General features: G+C 39.0%; 1 pseudogene; it reads left to right on the forward strand.

Moving 5' to 3' along the window:
- Positions 1-13,904: 13,904 nt before the first annotated feature.
- LOC147464910 (L-type lectin-domain containing receptor kinase IV.2 pseudogene) lies at positions 13,905-16,826 on the forward strand (annotated as a pseudogene).
- The last annotated feature ends 935 nt before the right edge of the window (positions 16,827-17,761 follow it).

A 17,761-nucleotide genomic window follows, 5' to 3' on the forward strand; every position in this document is an offset into this window, starting at 1 on the left:
CTTCTCCTCCAATTTGGCTTGGCAAACTCATTCAGCTTCATAAGGTGACTTGTTTCATTGAAGGTTGTTGTTTTGTTACTTGTGATTCATTGCCTATTGTTTGGCTACCATTGTAAGAGGGTGGATGGTGAGAGGGCTCCCGTAACCCTAAGACAATGTGCTGGTGATGCTATAACCAAATCTTGTCACTTGATTCCGCAAGCTCTAAGTTCCTTTTTGTGCAAAATATAAAGTTGAAGCTAAGTTGTACACCATCTCTCTCTCTCTCTCTCTCTCTCTCTCTCTCTCTCTCTCTCTCTCTCTCTCTCTCTCTCTCTCTCTCTCTCTCTCTCTCTCTCTCTCTCTCTCGTGTTTTAGTGTGTGAGAGTGTTCCATTGGTGTTAGGGTTAGTGTAAATTCATTGCTTGTTTGTGGGTTGCTCTAACGATTCTCCTCTTTTGCGTCCTAGTTCGCTCTTAAACTAGGTGGTGCCCCTTGTGTAGTTGGGATTTGGCTGTGGGTTTGTTGTTTTGGTTTTTGTTGTGTTGTGCCCCAGCCCCAGTGATCAACACGGGAGCCTTGAAGGGTGTTTAGAGGTTGCTCTTCTTGTTGCCCACCCCGGACCGCCTCAGTACTTATCACATTTTTTTGGATGCTATGTCAATATGTGTATCATCTACAAAAGTTAAACAAAAAAGTATAGGGTTTTGAATGGAATGAAGAGATACAACAAGATTTTGATGGTATTAAGGAAGTATTGTGTAGTTCATTAGCAAAGAATCCTCCTAGCTTGGAGTCCATTTTCTAAGTATCTATTGGTGTGGTTTTAGTAGCTTTTGGATCATCCTTTTTGAAAAAACAAGGTAGAACCTTCAAAGCATTTTTTTTCGAAAGCAAAATGAAGAATGTAAGTGAGTTCTCCTACATAGAGATGAAACAGTGGGTATTTACATTAGTTCTTGATTGTCGCAAATTTAGGACATATTTGTTGCTGAAGAAGGATTATGTATTAACCACATCAAACATTTTGCCGGATATAGTGCAGTATTTGAAGCCTAGTAAGGGAGTCTTGAAGTGGACCATGGAGATTCAAGAGTATGAGTTTGAGTTTAAAGCGGATCATTCTATGAAATCTCACTTAGCTGACATAAGGGTACATAACGTTGGGGAGGTGCCCTCTTACCCAAAAGGGGTAACAATTCTAGTCATGAAGAGGAACTAGACAATGATGATGCATATATTATGATGTTTGATGGTGCATATAGAAAGGTTCTTCACAAAGCTAGTGGTGGGGTGATCATCAAGGATCCAAAGGGAGATGTAATCTTTTCTAGAGCTTATGACCTTAATGAAGCTAAAAGCAACAATCAGGCAAAGTACCTAACCCTTTTCCTTGGGCTCAAGCAGTGCATTGAGTTTGGATTGAAGAAAATTATTGTGAAAGGGGATACATTGTTGATCATAAAGCAGTTGGTTGGTTTGTAGAAAGTTAAGAAAGACAATTTGAAGAAGTGGTTTTATGGTAAGAAGAATATTTTGCATGCATTTGAGTAAGTACAATTAGTTTAAATATTTTCCTTGTGAGAAAAATAAGGAAGCTGATGACTTGGCTAGGAACAAGTTGGATGCTTTGGTAGCTTCTTTGCAGATGAAGGGATCTTTGTATGGAAGAAGGGATTCATTGCAATATGTGGAAGCATTTTTGGATAAAGGCCAATATTGGTTCATAGGGCATGCATAATATCCAATGTAAAACAATGGTTGAAAAATCAAAGAACTACACATTAGTAGGTGAAAATATCATGTTTTATGGCAAAGATAGCATTCTAAGGAGAGTGCCTTACAAAGAGGAAATAGGTTTGATATTGAAGCATTGTCATGAAGAAACGGGTCACCAAGGCAAGGATCACATTGTGTCTTGTATATTGAGGTAGGCTGTTGTTGTCCTTCTATGGTGAGAGATGCTCATTCTATGCAAATAATGTCATGAATGCCAAGTGTTTGCAAATAAAATGATTTTAGCTAAACTTCAGAAGAAATAATTTCATATGATGTATTTGCAAAATGGGGAGTGGAGGTAGTACATCCAATGCAAGAAGTGTATCCTTGTGGTTGTGGACTATTTGACAAAGATGGTGAAAGCAAGACTTGTAAAAGATGTAATAGCTGGAAGAGTGGCCTCTTTCTTGTATGAACAAGTATGTTGTCGATTTGAAGGTCGTATGGTTATCGTTTTTTATCGTGGTCTAGGGTTTAGAGGAGAACTTGGTGATGCTCTTATGAAGAAATTGAAATTTCAACACATGCACTCTTCTCCTTACTATCCACAATGTAATGGGCTGGCTTTATTGTCTCCAAGTAACATAATTATAACCTCTTGAATCCACATATCTTACAGTCTTGCATCAGGTATTCACTTTTATGGAAATTTGCATTTGTTGGCTTTGGACAGAGAATGGACTCCCACGTTTGTGTGACACCTTTGAACATTTGATGTGAATCCAAGAAACCCCTACTAATATTCTCATCTATGGAATATATATTGCATACATATAGTCACAACTTGTATCATGTAGTCCAAAATTAGGAGAGTGCATGTGGTTTAGTGCGTCCTTTAAAAAGGACATCTGCACATGATATTTGCAATAGCATGTGTATCTATCGTCCAAACATATGCAAAAGTATGGCTTCAATATCTCAAACATTCTCATGCCAATCTTGCAATTTGGATGTTTCTCTTTGAATTTAAGAAAGAGCTCAACCTACAATATCATATTTGGTTAGTGTGTTTACTAGGATAAATGAATCCAAATAGGAATATATAGATACCTAATACATTCAACATGTTCAGGAAAAAAATTGGAGTGTTAAATAGCACATTCAACATCCTAATATGCATGTAATGGGGTATTTGGACTACCATATACAGTGTTTTCATTAGCATAATAGGTATGCTAACTAGCATACTCAATGTGCCAACAAGCATATGTAAATAGCATAGCATGTGCGCTAACTACATACAAGGTGTGCGAACTATCTCCTTAGGTATGCTAAATATCATGGAAAGTGTTTTGACCAACATACCCAACATGCTAACTAGCATACTAGCTGTGACAAGCATAATTGGTGTGTAGTTTAGCATATGATGTATGCTAAACTATATAAAACCTACTTTAATTTCCCCGATTGCCCCTCGATCCCCCTCTCTACTGTTTACAATAACGATTTTGGTAATTAATGGTAGAGCTCTTTCTCTTCTCATCCTTAATTCCTCTCTTGTGTATTTCTTCTCTTTTCCCCTCAATTCTTTCTCATTTTCTCTCTTCATGCATGTCAAGATCTTGAAAATTTTCATAGTTATTAGTTAGTCTTTTTCTCTCTAGCATTGTCTATCAAAAAAGTCATGATTGGAAAACCAATAATTTCAAATTTTTGACCCAAAGTCTTTCAAAAGTTAAACTCTCAAAGGTCATGCACATGAGGCCAACCCGATAATTGAAATCCATCATTTGTTTTTCAAGGCAGATGTTGCCAAGCGCTTCTTACGCACAAGACCGTGAGAATGCAACTCACAATTGATTACAATTTTGAGTGTAAGTTGGCCCTCCTATGGTTAACCACGTGATGATGCCTACTTTTATGGACTTGACATTGTGGGAAGGAAACAATTGTCAATTCAACTTGTTCTAGCCACACATGCAAATTTCTTTTTCATGTGCACACCCTTTCAATTTTCTCACCAGAAACATTCTTCCCAACCAATGAGTAAAGGACACAAGTTTTTGTGGAAAATTTTCAAGCAAACATGTAAAAATTTATCGATTTATTATGACAAGTTAGAAATCTACCTGATATTTTTTAAATTTAATGGGTGAAAAATACAGTAAATGATGGTTTTTTGTAAAATCTTAGGTTCAACTAGTCTCTTTTTGGAGGATTTTTTGTTTTGGCAAAAAATTGACAACTAGTCTAGTAGTAGAATCGGCTTCCAAAACTCTTGCCTTTCCAATTTACCATACCTCTTTTTTAGTACAAATTCAGCTATCTTTGGCTTTGGACTTTTAACACTAGAATGGTAACAGGACACATTTGTGTCCTATTAAGTGACCATTTTGCTTGAATTATTTGAAGAGTATGAAAATGAATTTCTAGGTTCTATATATCCACAAAGTTTCCTTATGAGCTAAAAAAAACTTAGCATTTTTTTTGGAGTATCGATCTCACCATTAACCTTACTCTTGTACAACATTTTTGAACCTAAACTGTGTGAAAAACGGATCCTTTTTTTGGCTTTTTTTAAATTTTTGGCAACTATGCCACTCTAAACTTCATGTTTGTGAGGTTTAGATGGCTAGAGGTTAGGACTTCATAGTTCTCAACATGTTTTGATGCTTGTCGAGAGAGCTAAGTGTTAAAATTGAAAGTTATGACCAATTTACAAGAATTGCATAATCCTGTTTTTTGGCCAAAATTAGCACTTTTATTATTTTTTTGGTGGCTTTCTTGATATCCAAATTCAATTTTGATTGTGTAAGTGTAATGTATAACATCAAGCTAATCTTCCTTGAGTTTTGGGGGACCTAATATGCTATATAGCATAGTATATGATGATGGTTGAGTTTTTTGATTGCTGAAGAATACGATACATTTTAGAGTAGCAAGTATAACTTTCTCAATATTGCTAGTTTCTTAGGTCAATTGTGTGTATTTTGTAGGTAGTAACCATATCTAATCATAAACTACAAACTTGGCTAGATATTGAGTAGCTTCTATGGGTTTCTAGAGGTCATAATGCTAAACCCAGTTTTTTCATGTTTGCTGTATTTAGCACTTTATCATTGCCCCCAAGGTTCCAACTGTAAGAGATCCATTATCCTTTTGACATGCTCCATGGCTCCTTTTGAATCCAAAGGCCCAAAGGGAACTAAGAAAACATGTATATAGTATCTGTATTGAGCGTGACTATAGAAACTTTGATGATAGGTCCGCAGAATGGCAAAAATGCAAATTTTTTGTACCTATTTTTTTTCCTAAAAAAAATTTAGTGAGGTAAAAGAAACCATATATTTTGGTCACCAACCCATTGAAGTTAACGTGGCATTTTACCTCAGGTCCTACAAAAATTCCCACTCTTATTTATATGCAATCAACCGTAAGAAATTGTTGTTTTGGTCAAAATGCACTGGTCCATCAACTCTGGAGGCTTGTAGTGACCAAGGGATGAGAAAACTTACAAGTTTCTCATTTTTCCCATATGTAGTAGTTATTGAACTATAAGATCATGAAAGGATTTTTCAAAATGAGTGGATCTACTATGGGTTTGGAATTTTTTCCCAAAACCCTGAAAGGACACTTTTATGTCCTGTTAGGTTACCATTCTAGTGTTAACTTTTTATCTTCGAACTAGCTGGACTGGTGATATTTTAACTTGTTTGATTTGGGGACCCACTCTCCTTCTCATTCTATAAAACTCCCTCCCTCCCTTTGTAAAATTTACACCATAGATGAGCTAATCGCAAATTGCCTTCCGTGTAGAAGTTTGCATCCTCTAGACCAAGCTTGAAAGATGAACAAACTTGAATGGAAGTAAGATTACCCCATCAACCATTACATAGATGCCATAGTGGAGTAAGTTTGAATAGAATGATTGTGCTTTTCCAAGAACGAAGACCTTGACCTCAACGACCACAACATAAAAGCCCACACCACAAGCATGTCAAAGCCATTATTGCAAAACGTCAAAAGCTTACTTTTCAACTCAATCTTGGGGCTTTGGATCAGATTATGTATGAGAAGCATCATGGCATGAATCTTACCTAGCCAATCAATGATTTTGTAGTAATTTCTTAAGATTTTAGATCAAATTTTTTTAATTTACACTCATCTTTGATGAGCTAACATCAAGCATGGATGTAATTGATGTCTATCTCATAGGCCACATTGGCCTTTTGTAGACGTTAATCTCTCTCTCTCTCTCTCTCTCTCTCTCTCTCTCTCTCTCTCTCTCTCTCTCTCTCTCTCTCTCTCTACTAAGACTACATCTACAAGTGCTTGGTTTTTGTAAAATAACAATATCAATTTCGTATGTGGAGAACTTTGCAAGACATGATTGTTGTTTTGGAGCTATGGAATTGAAGAAAAAGGTCCGCCAATAATGAGCCACATGTACATGATTTGCCTTCGCTGCAAAGGAAAAAATTGGTAACATCTCGGGAACCAAAGCTAGACAAAGTTATCAATTGTAACTTCAAGTTCATAAGGAGTTACCATTTGGTGACTTGCATTCTCTTAAGTACTACCACATGGTAACTTAATTTTTGGAAATAGTTATCACTAGGGTTTAGGGTAGTAGTGATATTATATATTTATACGTATGTATGCATGTATATATAATACATGTATAATTTCTTGATCTATATATTATATACATGTATTATTTATTGATTTATATATTATCCTATTTAATGTTTTCAAAATATGTGAAAGCTCATCATTGAAATGACAAGCATTCAATTGATCTTTATATATTGGAAATTGTTGAATTTTAAAAATTTCCAAATGGTAACTCAAAATTTGTATGAAGTACTTAAATAAAAGATCTCTTTACAAATCAAAATATTAAAAACACATCATGGGATCAACAATACTTCACATCACTTTGAAAAATAGCATTTGAAAGGGACTAGAATTTTTTTTTCTCTTGAAAGACTTTGAGGATATATGTCTCACAATAGAATTGATCAACCTTCACCCATATGATACTAAGGCCTTTAGCAGGCCAAAAAAATCACATCCCTCTAGGGCTTTGGCCTCTCTAAGCCTTTCCTTTGGAAGGACAAAAAGGCAAGCATTACCTAAGCACCGAGAAAACGGAAGAATGAGTCTCGATAAGTACTAGCCTAGCCATGTCAATGTGGCTGGATGGTAGCAGAACTCCTCCTTTCAAGTGAGTGTTGGAAAGAGCATCACATGCACATGAAAAAAATTGGTAACATCTAGGGAACCAAAACTAAAAAAGGTTACCAATTGTAATTTCAAAATCATAAGGAGTTACCATTTGATTACTTGTATTCTCTTAGGAACAGTCAAATGGGAACTTACTTTTTGCAAATAGTTTACCACTAGGGTTTAAGATAGTATTCTATATATATATATATTTATTTATGTATGTATGCATGTATGTATAATTATATACATGTATAATTTATTCTTTTATATATAATCCTCTTTGTTGATTTTGATTTCAAAAAATTTGAAGCTACTAGTTGAAATGAAATTCATATGATTTTTATATAATGAAATTGTGAATTTTTAAAATGTTCCAAATGGTAGCTCAAAATTTAGATTATGTTACCAAAATGGTAATTTTTTACAAATTTCAACTTTATATACATTGCCATCTATATCTTCTATATCTATATATAATGGAGCTTAAAATTTTCAAACAAGGAAAGAACATCCACATGTCATTCATTGGAGACCTTTGGACTTTTTCATTTTTATTTGAAGTTTTTTCTTGAGAAGAGTTGCACCCACCTTCCAAGGGAAAATGACCTTGAATGCGGGGTATCCCATCAATCATCCTTTCATTTCAACCTTTTAAGTTAAACAAGGACTGACATGTGCATGTTCATGTGCATGGACTATAATTGCACTTTTTTGGCTTTCTAAAAGAAACCTTAGAGTTGAGTTAGGTTAGGCAGGCTTTCAATTGTTTTCAATGGTGATTGAGACTTACATTAAATGTTATTTCAATTTTAAAATAATAAATGAATCTTTGTATTTCACTTTAGTTTCATATTCTGACATGTCTTGACTTTTCTTCCATTCTATTGTTTTAGAATGTTAAAGTGAAACTTCACTTGCATAATTCTAGTGAATCTTATGAATACACAAACATACACATATTAATGAGTTATTTTTATTTCACATCCTCACATGGCTTGACTTTTCTTACATTCTATAACTTAATTCTAGTAAATATTCATGAAAGTCTCTTTTATTCAGCGGTTGTCGACCGAGTTTCCTTCCCACAAAGAACTAAACCAAAAATACTAGCATAAATTTAAAATTTAGAAGATTTTCAAACTATTTTCTCACATATTTCACCAGGTTTTCTTCCCTTTACCACGGTTTGCAACCAGCTAGTCTCCATTTTCAACCGGCTCAAGGCTAATCTGAGGCAATTCTTTCTTACACCGATTTTACTTAAACTCAATCTAATGATTTTATCACATTCTAATTATTTTTGAAAGCCACCGTGATTCTTTCACTTGTTTTATTTGCAATATATTCACTCACTATTTGTGAGTTTGGCCAAAAAAAATAAGGGACTAACGACTTCTGCACCCACCTTGAAAGGGGGAATGACCTTGACTGCATCATACATCCTTTCATTTCAGCCTTTGAAGTTTAAAAAAAAAAGCTATGTACCTTAAGTAATCCCACTAACTTGCGCCTTGGAAGGGGAAAAAAATTGAATGCACATCCTCAAACAAGGCATGGCTTAGAGTAGTTCTAAGGCGTCTGGTAAGTGCACACATGATGTTGTTAACACAAAATAAGACCAGGCTCGCCTTGAGTGTCTGTGTATGTGTGTGTGTGTAAGAGAGAGAACTTTCATGCATATTTTTCGCTACCCAATGCACCATGTGTGTGTGTGTGTGTGTGTGTGTGTGTGTGTGTGTGAGAGAGAGAGAGAGAGAGAGAGAGAGAGAGAGAGAGAGCCAGGCCTATGAACCATGTGTGTCAATGAGTAGAGAGAGAGAGAACAAAGCCAAGACTATGACGTCACAGAACACTGTCAGGCCTTATACGACATCCCGTTGCGACGTGTGTGTGTGTGTGTGTGTGTGTGTGTGTGTGAGAGAGAGAGAGAGAGAGAGAGAGAGAGAGAGAACAGGGCTAATTATTTTTTGTTGTTGTGCATGTGAGTGTGTGTGTGTGTGTGTGTGTGTGTGCGTGTGTGTGTGTGTGTGTGTGTGTGAGAGAGAGAGAGAGAGAGTGAGAGAGAAAGTGAGTCACATCACCTGGAGCTCATGCGGGAGAAAATGCAAGGAGAATTACTGCACCCAATAGCGTTGTGTCTACAACAAGTAATTGTCTATGTGTGTGTGTGTGTGTGTGTGTGCACGGGCATGTGCACAAAAGAGAGAGAGAGAGAGAGAGAGAGAGAGAGAGAGATTTTGCAATTCTGCCGGGTATAATACACTAAAACCGATTATGTGTGAAAACAAATACACTAAAACCGATTATTTGTGAAAACAAATACACTAAAACCGATTATTGTAGACACTCGTTCCAATAAAGCATTTCATAAGGTTCATGAATCACAAACAACCCTCAAATTTGAAGGGCTGCGTACTACTTTTCATTTTTCAAAAGGTCATAAGGAAACTTCCTTTTCCTTTTTACACAAATTGGAAGGGCATACACCTAATTTTTTCTAAATTTTCTACAATTTATATATACACTATTCTATCTATACTATATATAATGGAGCTTAAAATTTTCCAAGAAGGAGAGGGCCTCCACGGTCAGCTCTCGGAGCGTTTGCACGGACTTGCAATGAAAATGCACCTTTCAAATGGAATTTGGAAACTTAAGCTATGTTGTTCAGACCTATAGCCGCTCGAGTGCATGTGTGTGTGTGTGTGTGTGTGTGTGTGTGTGTGTGAGAGAGAGAGAGAGAGAGAGAGAGAGAGAGAGAGAGAGAGATAGATTTAATTATCATCCACGGAGGTCAGATATGACCCATGGGACCAAAACAAAACATTACATTTGTTCTTTCGGTGGAAGTGTTAGATACATATCAGTTAGGGACTGAGGGTCCATCAGGGGTAAAGGAAAAGGAAAGGATACGGACAAAAAACAAACAAAACCGAGAGGGGGTTAGGCAGAGGGGGAGCTGGCTTGGGAGTTCGAAACTCTTGAATGATGGCTTTACCGCCACGGTAGACTTCCCATTTACCTTGTTTACGAGCTTCATGCATCTTTTTGAGCTGGCTTGCTTTGTGCTTGAGTTGGGTTGTAGTCAATTCCTCGGAAATCCAAAGCTTTGTCCCCTTTAGGTGATAAGATTGGCGCAACAGCCGCGTGCGTTCTTCTTTGTTCTTGAAAGTGAGGATGCATTGGCCAAGAGGCACACGCCTATGTGTGTCGTTGATCCACGAGACAGTGTTGGGCTCGATATTGATTGGTTGAAGAATGTCATTGAGCTTGACGATGGATTCTTCGAGGGAATCCTCTTCGGTGCACCATGGTGAGGAGAGTCCTCCAATCCTAATTTTGAGGGCAAGGGATTCTTGTATCCGGAATTCTTGTAAGGCTGCTTGTATGTCGTTCTCAATCTTCTTATGTGATGCCTCGTTGGCTTCTTTCTGAGTTGTCTTGACAGTCTCGATGAGAGTAGCTTCAACTTTGAGTTTCTTTGCGAGAAAAATTTCAGCTTGAGTGACTTTTTCTTCGACTTCTTTCACTTTGTCTATTGTGAGACCAACCGTGGAATCAAAGTGTGCCTCGAGCGTGCTAAGGTGAGCTTTGAGGTCGCGGTTTTCTTCCATGAGCATGTCGAGGGCAGCTTGCAATTGTCCGATGCGATCTATTTTGCTTCGAGCTGCTAGGACAGCGGCAAAGAGAGAGAGAGAGAGAACGCGAGTCACATCACTTGGAGCTCATGCGGGAGAAAATGCAAGGAGAATTACTACACCCAATAGCGTTGTGTCTGCAGTAGCAAGTAATTGTCTGTGTGTGTGTGTGTGTGTGTATGTGTGTGCACGGGCACGTGCACAAAAGAGAGAGAGAGAGAGAGAGAGAGAGAGAGATTTTGCAATTTTGCCGGTTATAATACACTAAAACCGATTATTTGTGAAAGCAAATACACTAAAACCGATTATTTGTGGACACAGGTTCCAATAAAGCATTTCATAAGGTTCATGAATCACAAACAACCCTCAAATTTGAAGGGCAGCGTACTACTTTTCATTTTTCAAAAGGTCATAAGGAAGCTTCCTTTTCCTTTTTACACAAATTGGAAGGGCATACACCTATTTTTTCTAAATTTTTTACAATTTATATCTACACTATTCTATCTATACTCTATATAATGGAGCTTAAAATTTTCCAAGAAGGAGAGGGCCACCACGGTCAGCTCTTGGAGCGTTTGCACGGACTTGCAGTGAAAATGCACCTTTCAAATGGAATTTGGAAACTTAAGCTATGTTGTTCAGACCTATAGCCGCTCGAGTGCATGTGTGTGTGTGTGTGTGTGTGTGTGTGTGTGTGTGTGTGTGTGTGAGAGAGAGAGAGAGAGAGAGAGAGAGAGAGAGAGAGAGAGAGAGTTAGTAACTAGCACCTATGTGCGTGTGTGTGAGAGAGGGAGAGAGATTTGCGAGACTCAACGCTTGGGGACTCAATTGCATGAACACACACACACACACACACACACACAAAGGACGGGTCTCACACCTCACCATTTGTAAATTTTCCTTACCAGCTATGCTAGCTATGCTGGTGCTTGAAGGGTGGAATTTTCTTGGTTTGGGTACCAATATTATAACTTTCTCTGACAAGGGATCTGTGGCTCTGACAATTGAGTTGCCACTACAAAATTTGACACTAGTGGTGGGCCAAGCCTTGGATGTGGTGCTGGCGGAGCCATAAGCGTTGATTCACTCATCAACTATGTCACCCGTGGCTCTGATGTTGGTTGCTGGAACTGTGTATGTGGTGCGAGATTTGGTGATTTGCATTATGGACTCTGTCTTAGTTGGGATGCATCCAACCCTCAGGCAGCTCTTGCCTCACTGCTTGCCAAGAGAGAAAAGCTATAAGAGGAGCTTCATTAGGTTGAGAATATAGATTTGAGACCTTGTTACTACTGTTAGCCAAGTAGGGAATGTGCTACAAGGGTTTGAATGTTTCCTTTCATCAACATTGAGGCGCAAGCAATTTGAAACAACCAGAAAAGTTTCAAATGTTTCAAAAAGGGTTTGAATGTTTCCTTTCATCAAAATTGAGGTGCAAGCAATCTGAAACAACCAAAAATGTTTCAGCTTGAGGATATGTTGTTTTCCTTATTGATAGTCATGACAACTGTGGTTGAGGAGCATACATTTGGTTGTGATTCTGATGATAGAATGGATGGCATTGGTCAGATCTGCTAGTTAACTAGCCTACAAGGCATGGACCAAGTTAATATGCAAAGCATAGGTGGACACAATCCAAGGATGGTAAAAGGATCAAGCATGCAAGTGAGCTAGATTTTGATGATGATGATGATGACATTGACCGTTTATCCCGGTAATAGTTTGTGGTGGAAACTTTACTACATGTGTAGCATTCACTCTTCTCAATCAATCATGGTTTTGGATTATATATATGATTCGGCAGATTTTGTGGTTCTGAGTGGATGGTATGACTTTAGCATTAGAGGTGGGTGCTCACGCACAAGGCATGCTAAATACTTGATTCTCTAGAGTTCATCATATATAACGAAGAAGAAATTAATGATCAATAATAAGAAGATGATGATGATAAGTAAATTTTTCTTTGGATATGGCTTCTAAATGAGTGTCTCGAAGATAGTGCAAACTTTGGTATGACCTCATATGGCTGTGCCTGTTTTGCTGAAAGTTCACCTTATGGTGATCAGTGTCACTTATAGTGTGGATACAAATAGCTGAGTATCACATTTTCCATGTCATATCCAATTTGTCATGACATGAGTGCTCAAACATGTGTGCATGTGTGTGTGTGTGTGTGTGTGTGTGTGTGTGTGTGTGTGTGAGAGAGAGAGAGAGAGAGAGACAGAGAGAGAGAGAGAGGTGGGAAAGAGGAAGAAGAAGAGATATTATAACATTGTAGGAAACATCCCAAAACGTTTTGAAGGTCTATCCGACAAATCTTGAACTTAAAAGTTGTAGAGAGAGGCATGTGACATTGGAACAATCCTAAGAGACCTTATATATTATCTGACAAGTACTAAACTTTTTTCTTTTTAGCAAATCGCACTCATTTGGTGTGAGATGACAAATTGCATCCTTATGAGTACACAGGGTCGCTTGGTCGCATTTGAACCCATGACTCGGGTCACGGAGGTCAAGCACTCAACCAACCAAGGTAGCTCCTTTGGAGAAGATGTGTAGAAACAAGCGCTAAACTTAAAACATGTTACAAGAGAGTTGAAAGATCTAACCAACAAGTTCTGAACTCAAGATATATATATATATATATAGATATATAGAGAGAGAGAGAAAGAGAGAGAGAGAGAGAAGAGATTTATACTATCTTAATCATTGGTGACCCTATGGTGTGCATGAGTTTATGCAATGGTTTGTAGGTCCACCTTAATTTCTTTATTCTGTTGTGTTAAAATGATCGAATAAATCCAAAAAGTATTGAATGTTTAAGAAAACTTGATATATATTAATGTAACATCCATTGTACTTTGATATTTTATTTATTGAAGCATAGGTTTGTTTCATAATACTAAAAGCCATGTTCATTTTTACCGCAACAACGCGCGGGTCACATACTAGTTGATGATGGACCAGGGAATGATAATGACATGACGAGGCTGAGGCTGGATTCACATATTGTCTACGTGAAGTGCTCACCCAATATCTTTTCACTCTTTTGAAGGAAGACCCATGAGTTGTTCTATTCTGTGGTCTCTTGGGCTGTTAATTCATTGGACAAATTCTCACAATAATCCCCGCATTGTGGCTTACCTCATCATCATGAACTTTTGTGAGGGAGGCACTGCATACCTAGCTAGGTACGATTGGGGGCAAGGGACCACCGGCCCTGCGGCGGGCCCCGTGGCCAGCCCCCAATCATACATGATACCTAGCTAGGTAGGTGGCGCCTCTCGAGCAGAAGTTCATGATGTTATGCATTGTATGAAAAACATTGAAAAACACTCCGTTTTATTGCATGAGAAATTTTCTAAATCTTCTTGTGGTTGTCTTGCGGTCCTAAAATTTACCGCAATCCGACTATGTTTAGCCCACGCGAGAGAGAGAGAGAGAGAGAGAGAGAGAGAGAGAGAGAGAGAGAGTTTGTTTACTACTCTGCTCTTAGGAGCACCGTTTCAAGAGCACAAGAAATCCTGTATGTGTGTGTGTGTGTGTGTGTTCTTAACATCACAACAAAACTTGTACACTTCTTGGAAGGAATCATATTGCTTCACACAGGCTCGCATCCAATTCATGTTGCTCGGAGGCATCACCTGCACAAGAGTTGTCGTCACCGCCTCAGTTGCGCGCCCACCTCATTACCCATATAGAAAATCCATCGCCTTCAGCCATATGAAGTTTTGTAGCCAACACGCAGCTCATCATGGGTCTTCACCACAATGATCAAAATGAGGTTCAGGAAAAGTATACTCATTCCATTAATCAGCACTAATTACCTTGGCATCCATCGTTTAGAGCTTCTATGAGCCATCTAAATCTCTTTTTAGATATTGGACTTGCATTGTCACTGAAAAACTCCCTAAGCATGAAGCTTTCTCTTCTTGCACTGCCAATTTGGTGTCTATCTCTCTCTGCTATCCTCATACAAGCATCCCTCACAGAGTCTACTAGCTTTGTCTTCAATGGATTTGATAGCAGAAATGTCAGCTTGAGTGGAATTGCTGAAGTGGATGGTCGGCTTGTTCGGCTTACAAACACTTCGGCCGAGCAATTAGGTCGAGCATTCTACCCAGATCCCATACACATAAAGGATGCATCGACCAATGTGGTTTCCTCTTTCAGCTCAACCTTTGTTTTCTGTATAACCCCTGTGCCGGGCACTATGGGGGGCCATGGCATGGCCTTTCTAATGTCTCCCACACTGGACTCGTGGGGAATTTCCTCAAGCCGATACCTAGGCATGTTGAATGCCTCTCAAAACGGAAACACTTCCAATCATGTCTTTGCCATCGAATTTGACACAGTGAAAGACCCTGAATTTGAAGAGATCAATGGCAACCATGTGGGTATCAATCTAAACAGCATGATTTCATTCAATTCTTCGGAGGCAGGATATTGGTCCCCATCTGCAAATGCATCCAAAACAGTGATTATTCTAACAAGTGGTGAGCCTATCCAAGCATGGGTAGACTATGATGGGCAGAGACAGCAGCTGAATGTAAGCATCGCTCCAACCGAGCATCCTCAGCCATTTATTCCACTCCTTTCTGTGATCGTTGACCTCTCTAATGTGTTGAAAGAATATACCTACGTTGGGTTTTCAGGTTCAACCGGGAACATTGTGGGCACACACAGAGTACTTTCATGGAGCTTTAACAGTAATGGAGTAGCTAAGAGCTTGGATTTGTCCAAATTACCATCTGTTTTTCCAAAGACATCCTTTCTTGCAACTACTCGATTCAAGGTACTTGTTAGCTTTGCAGTATTAGTGCCAATACTTACCCTTGGCTCTCTACTTGGGCTGCTTTTGTATAAGAGGAGCCAAAGAGAGATAGTAGAAAGCTGGGAGCTTGAGTTTGGCCTCCATAGATATAGCTACAAGGAGTTGGTGCTTGCTACAAGAAATTTCCATGAAAAGGAGCTTCTGGGAGTCGGAGGTTTTGGCCGTGTTTACAGAGGTGTGCTGCACAAGTCCAGCCTTGAAGTGGCTGTGAAGCGGCTGTCAAGAGACTCCAATCAAGGAGAGAGGGAATTTATTGCTGAGATGGCAAGCACGGGGCGTCTTCGGCACCAGAATCTCGTGCAACTTTTAGGGTGGAGTCGCCGTAAAGGTGAGTTTCTGTTGATGTATGACTTCATGCCTAATGGAAGCTTGGACAAGCTGCTTTTTGGCAAGTCTACCATAGTGTTGAGATGGGAGCAGAGAAAGAAAATTGTGGAGGGGATTGCATCAGGAATGCTATACTTGCATGAGGGATGGGAGCAGCAGATTCTTCATAGAGACATTAAGGCAAGCAATGTCTTGCTAGATGCTGATATGAACGCGAAATTGAGTGATTTTGGGCTTTGCAAGGCTATATGAACATGGGCAAAACCCACATACAACGAGGGTTGTGGGCACTTTAGGATATCTAGCACCAGAGTTTGCTAGGACAGGCAAGGCAACAACGAGCACGGATGTCTATAGCTTTGGTACTCTGCTTCTTGAAGTGGTGACAGGGCGTCGACCAATCGAGCATAGGGGTGGCAATCAGCAGGATTTCTTGCTTGTGGAAGGTGTTTGGGACCTGTGCACAAATGGGAGGCTTCTTGAAGCTGTGGACAAAAAGCTTCAGGGGTTGTTTAATGTTGAGGAAGTGCAGACAGTGCTCATATTGGGGCTTTTATGTTCTCATCCAGACCCTTCGTACAGGCCTGCAATGCGGAAAGTGGTTCAAATACTTAACAATGAGGCACCTCTCCCTCCCTTGCCGCCATTCCATGTCAATGCATCATCTCAAAGTCCGCTTGGAGATGATGGATTGTTTACATCCTACGCGTCTTCCTCACTCAAGTCATGGAGCACCTATAATGCAAGCACCCACCTAAGTGCTCGATAGGATCTATGCCTGACCTGTAGGTGAGGCATCATCGGCTTTGGTGACGCTTCAAAGTTTGACAGGTTGCCGAACTGCGATGGCACCAACAAGCTCCTTGAGATGATCATGGCTTGGCATTTCGTAACCATTCGAGGGTTGCAATTGAAGAGCTCTCTGCAAATACCTCAAATTTGGGTAAGTCTTTGTAGTGTGTGCAGTCTTTTATTGGTGGCAGTAAGTAGCTGTGCAAGTTTTTCAAATAGGCAAACAATTCCCAGCTTTCTGCAGAAGCAAATGTGTAAATCTATTGAAGCGCTTTGGTGCCTATAATTCACAAGAAGATTTATGATTTTTTTTCATGTAAGAAAACGGAGTCTTTTTCATTGTTTTTCATACACTGCATAAGATCATGAGTTTCTAGTTGAGAGGCACCACATACCTAGCTAGGTACAATTGGGGACAGGGGACCACCTGGCCGACGGTCCCTACCCCCAATCGTACCTAGCTAGGTATGGGGTGCCTCCCTCGCAGAAGCTCATGATGTTGAGGTACGTCACAATGTGAGAATTTGTCCAAAACTTCAGTGCTACATATGCCTCTCTCATAGTACAAAATGGCCACTATACATCCAAATTTAGCTGAATCCTCAGAGGGCCATGCTCTCTTGGGCATCAACATAGCCCACGTGGCCTAAATTTTCACGTTGCCATGACCAGAGGTTGCTCAACAACAGGCTGAAAAATGTTGTGACAGATCTTACATTAGAGATTTTTTTGGCAGCTGCCACACTACAATTTCTGTCAACGTGTATCGTCACAAGCTTTGTGGAAGGACGTGGCTTTTAGTTAGCTATTGGGGTAATATGTAAAATGGCTCTTGTCACCATAGTTGTAATTTACATGGCATGTGTTTGTGCAGATGCAAAGGAGTTGTTTCATGTTTAACATGATGATCAAGCTAAGCATATTAGTATTTGCGTCCAAAACAATTTGGTTGTGTGATTGTATTTAATATTTGATGGGGTTCAAAAGGGGGGCTATGTTTATGTGAAAACTTTATAAACAGATTATTGGAGATGTTTATGAATTAAAAAGCATCGTTTGGTGAAAATTAAGGACACGCTAAAAGAGGGTTTTTTTAACCTTTTGTAAGTTACATATAATATTTCCTAGTAGTTCTTGCATTATATATCTCAATCCTTTCCCAAGCCAAACGATTATGACTGATACCCGCAGAGTCCACTATGTAAAAATTCCAAATCCCTTAACTACTTGCATATTTTCATGT

This window comes from Adiantum capillus-veneris, chromosome 1, assembly GCF_014529385.1.
Source record: "Adiantum capillus-veneris isolate H3 chromosome 1, ASM1452938v2, whole genome shotgun sequence".
Classification (NCBI taxonomy): domain Eukaryota; kingdom Viridiplantae; phylum Streptophyta; class Polypodiopsida; order Polypodiales; family Pteridaceae; genus Adiantum; species Adiantum capillus-veneris.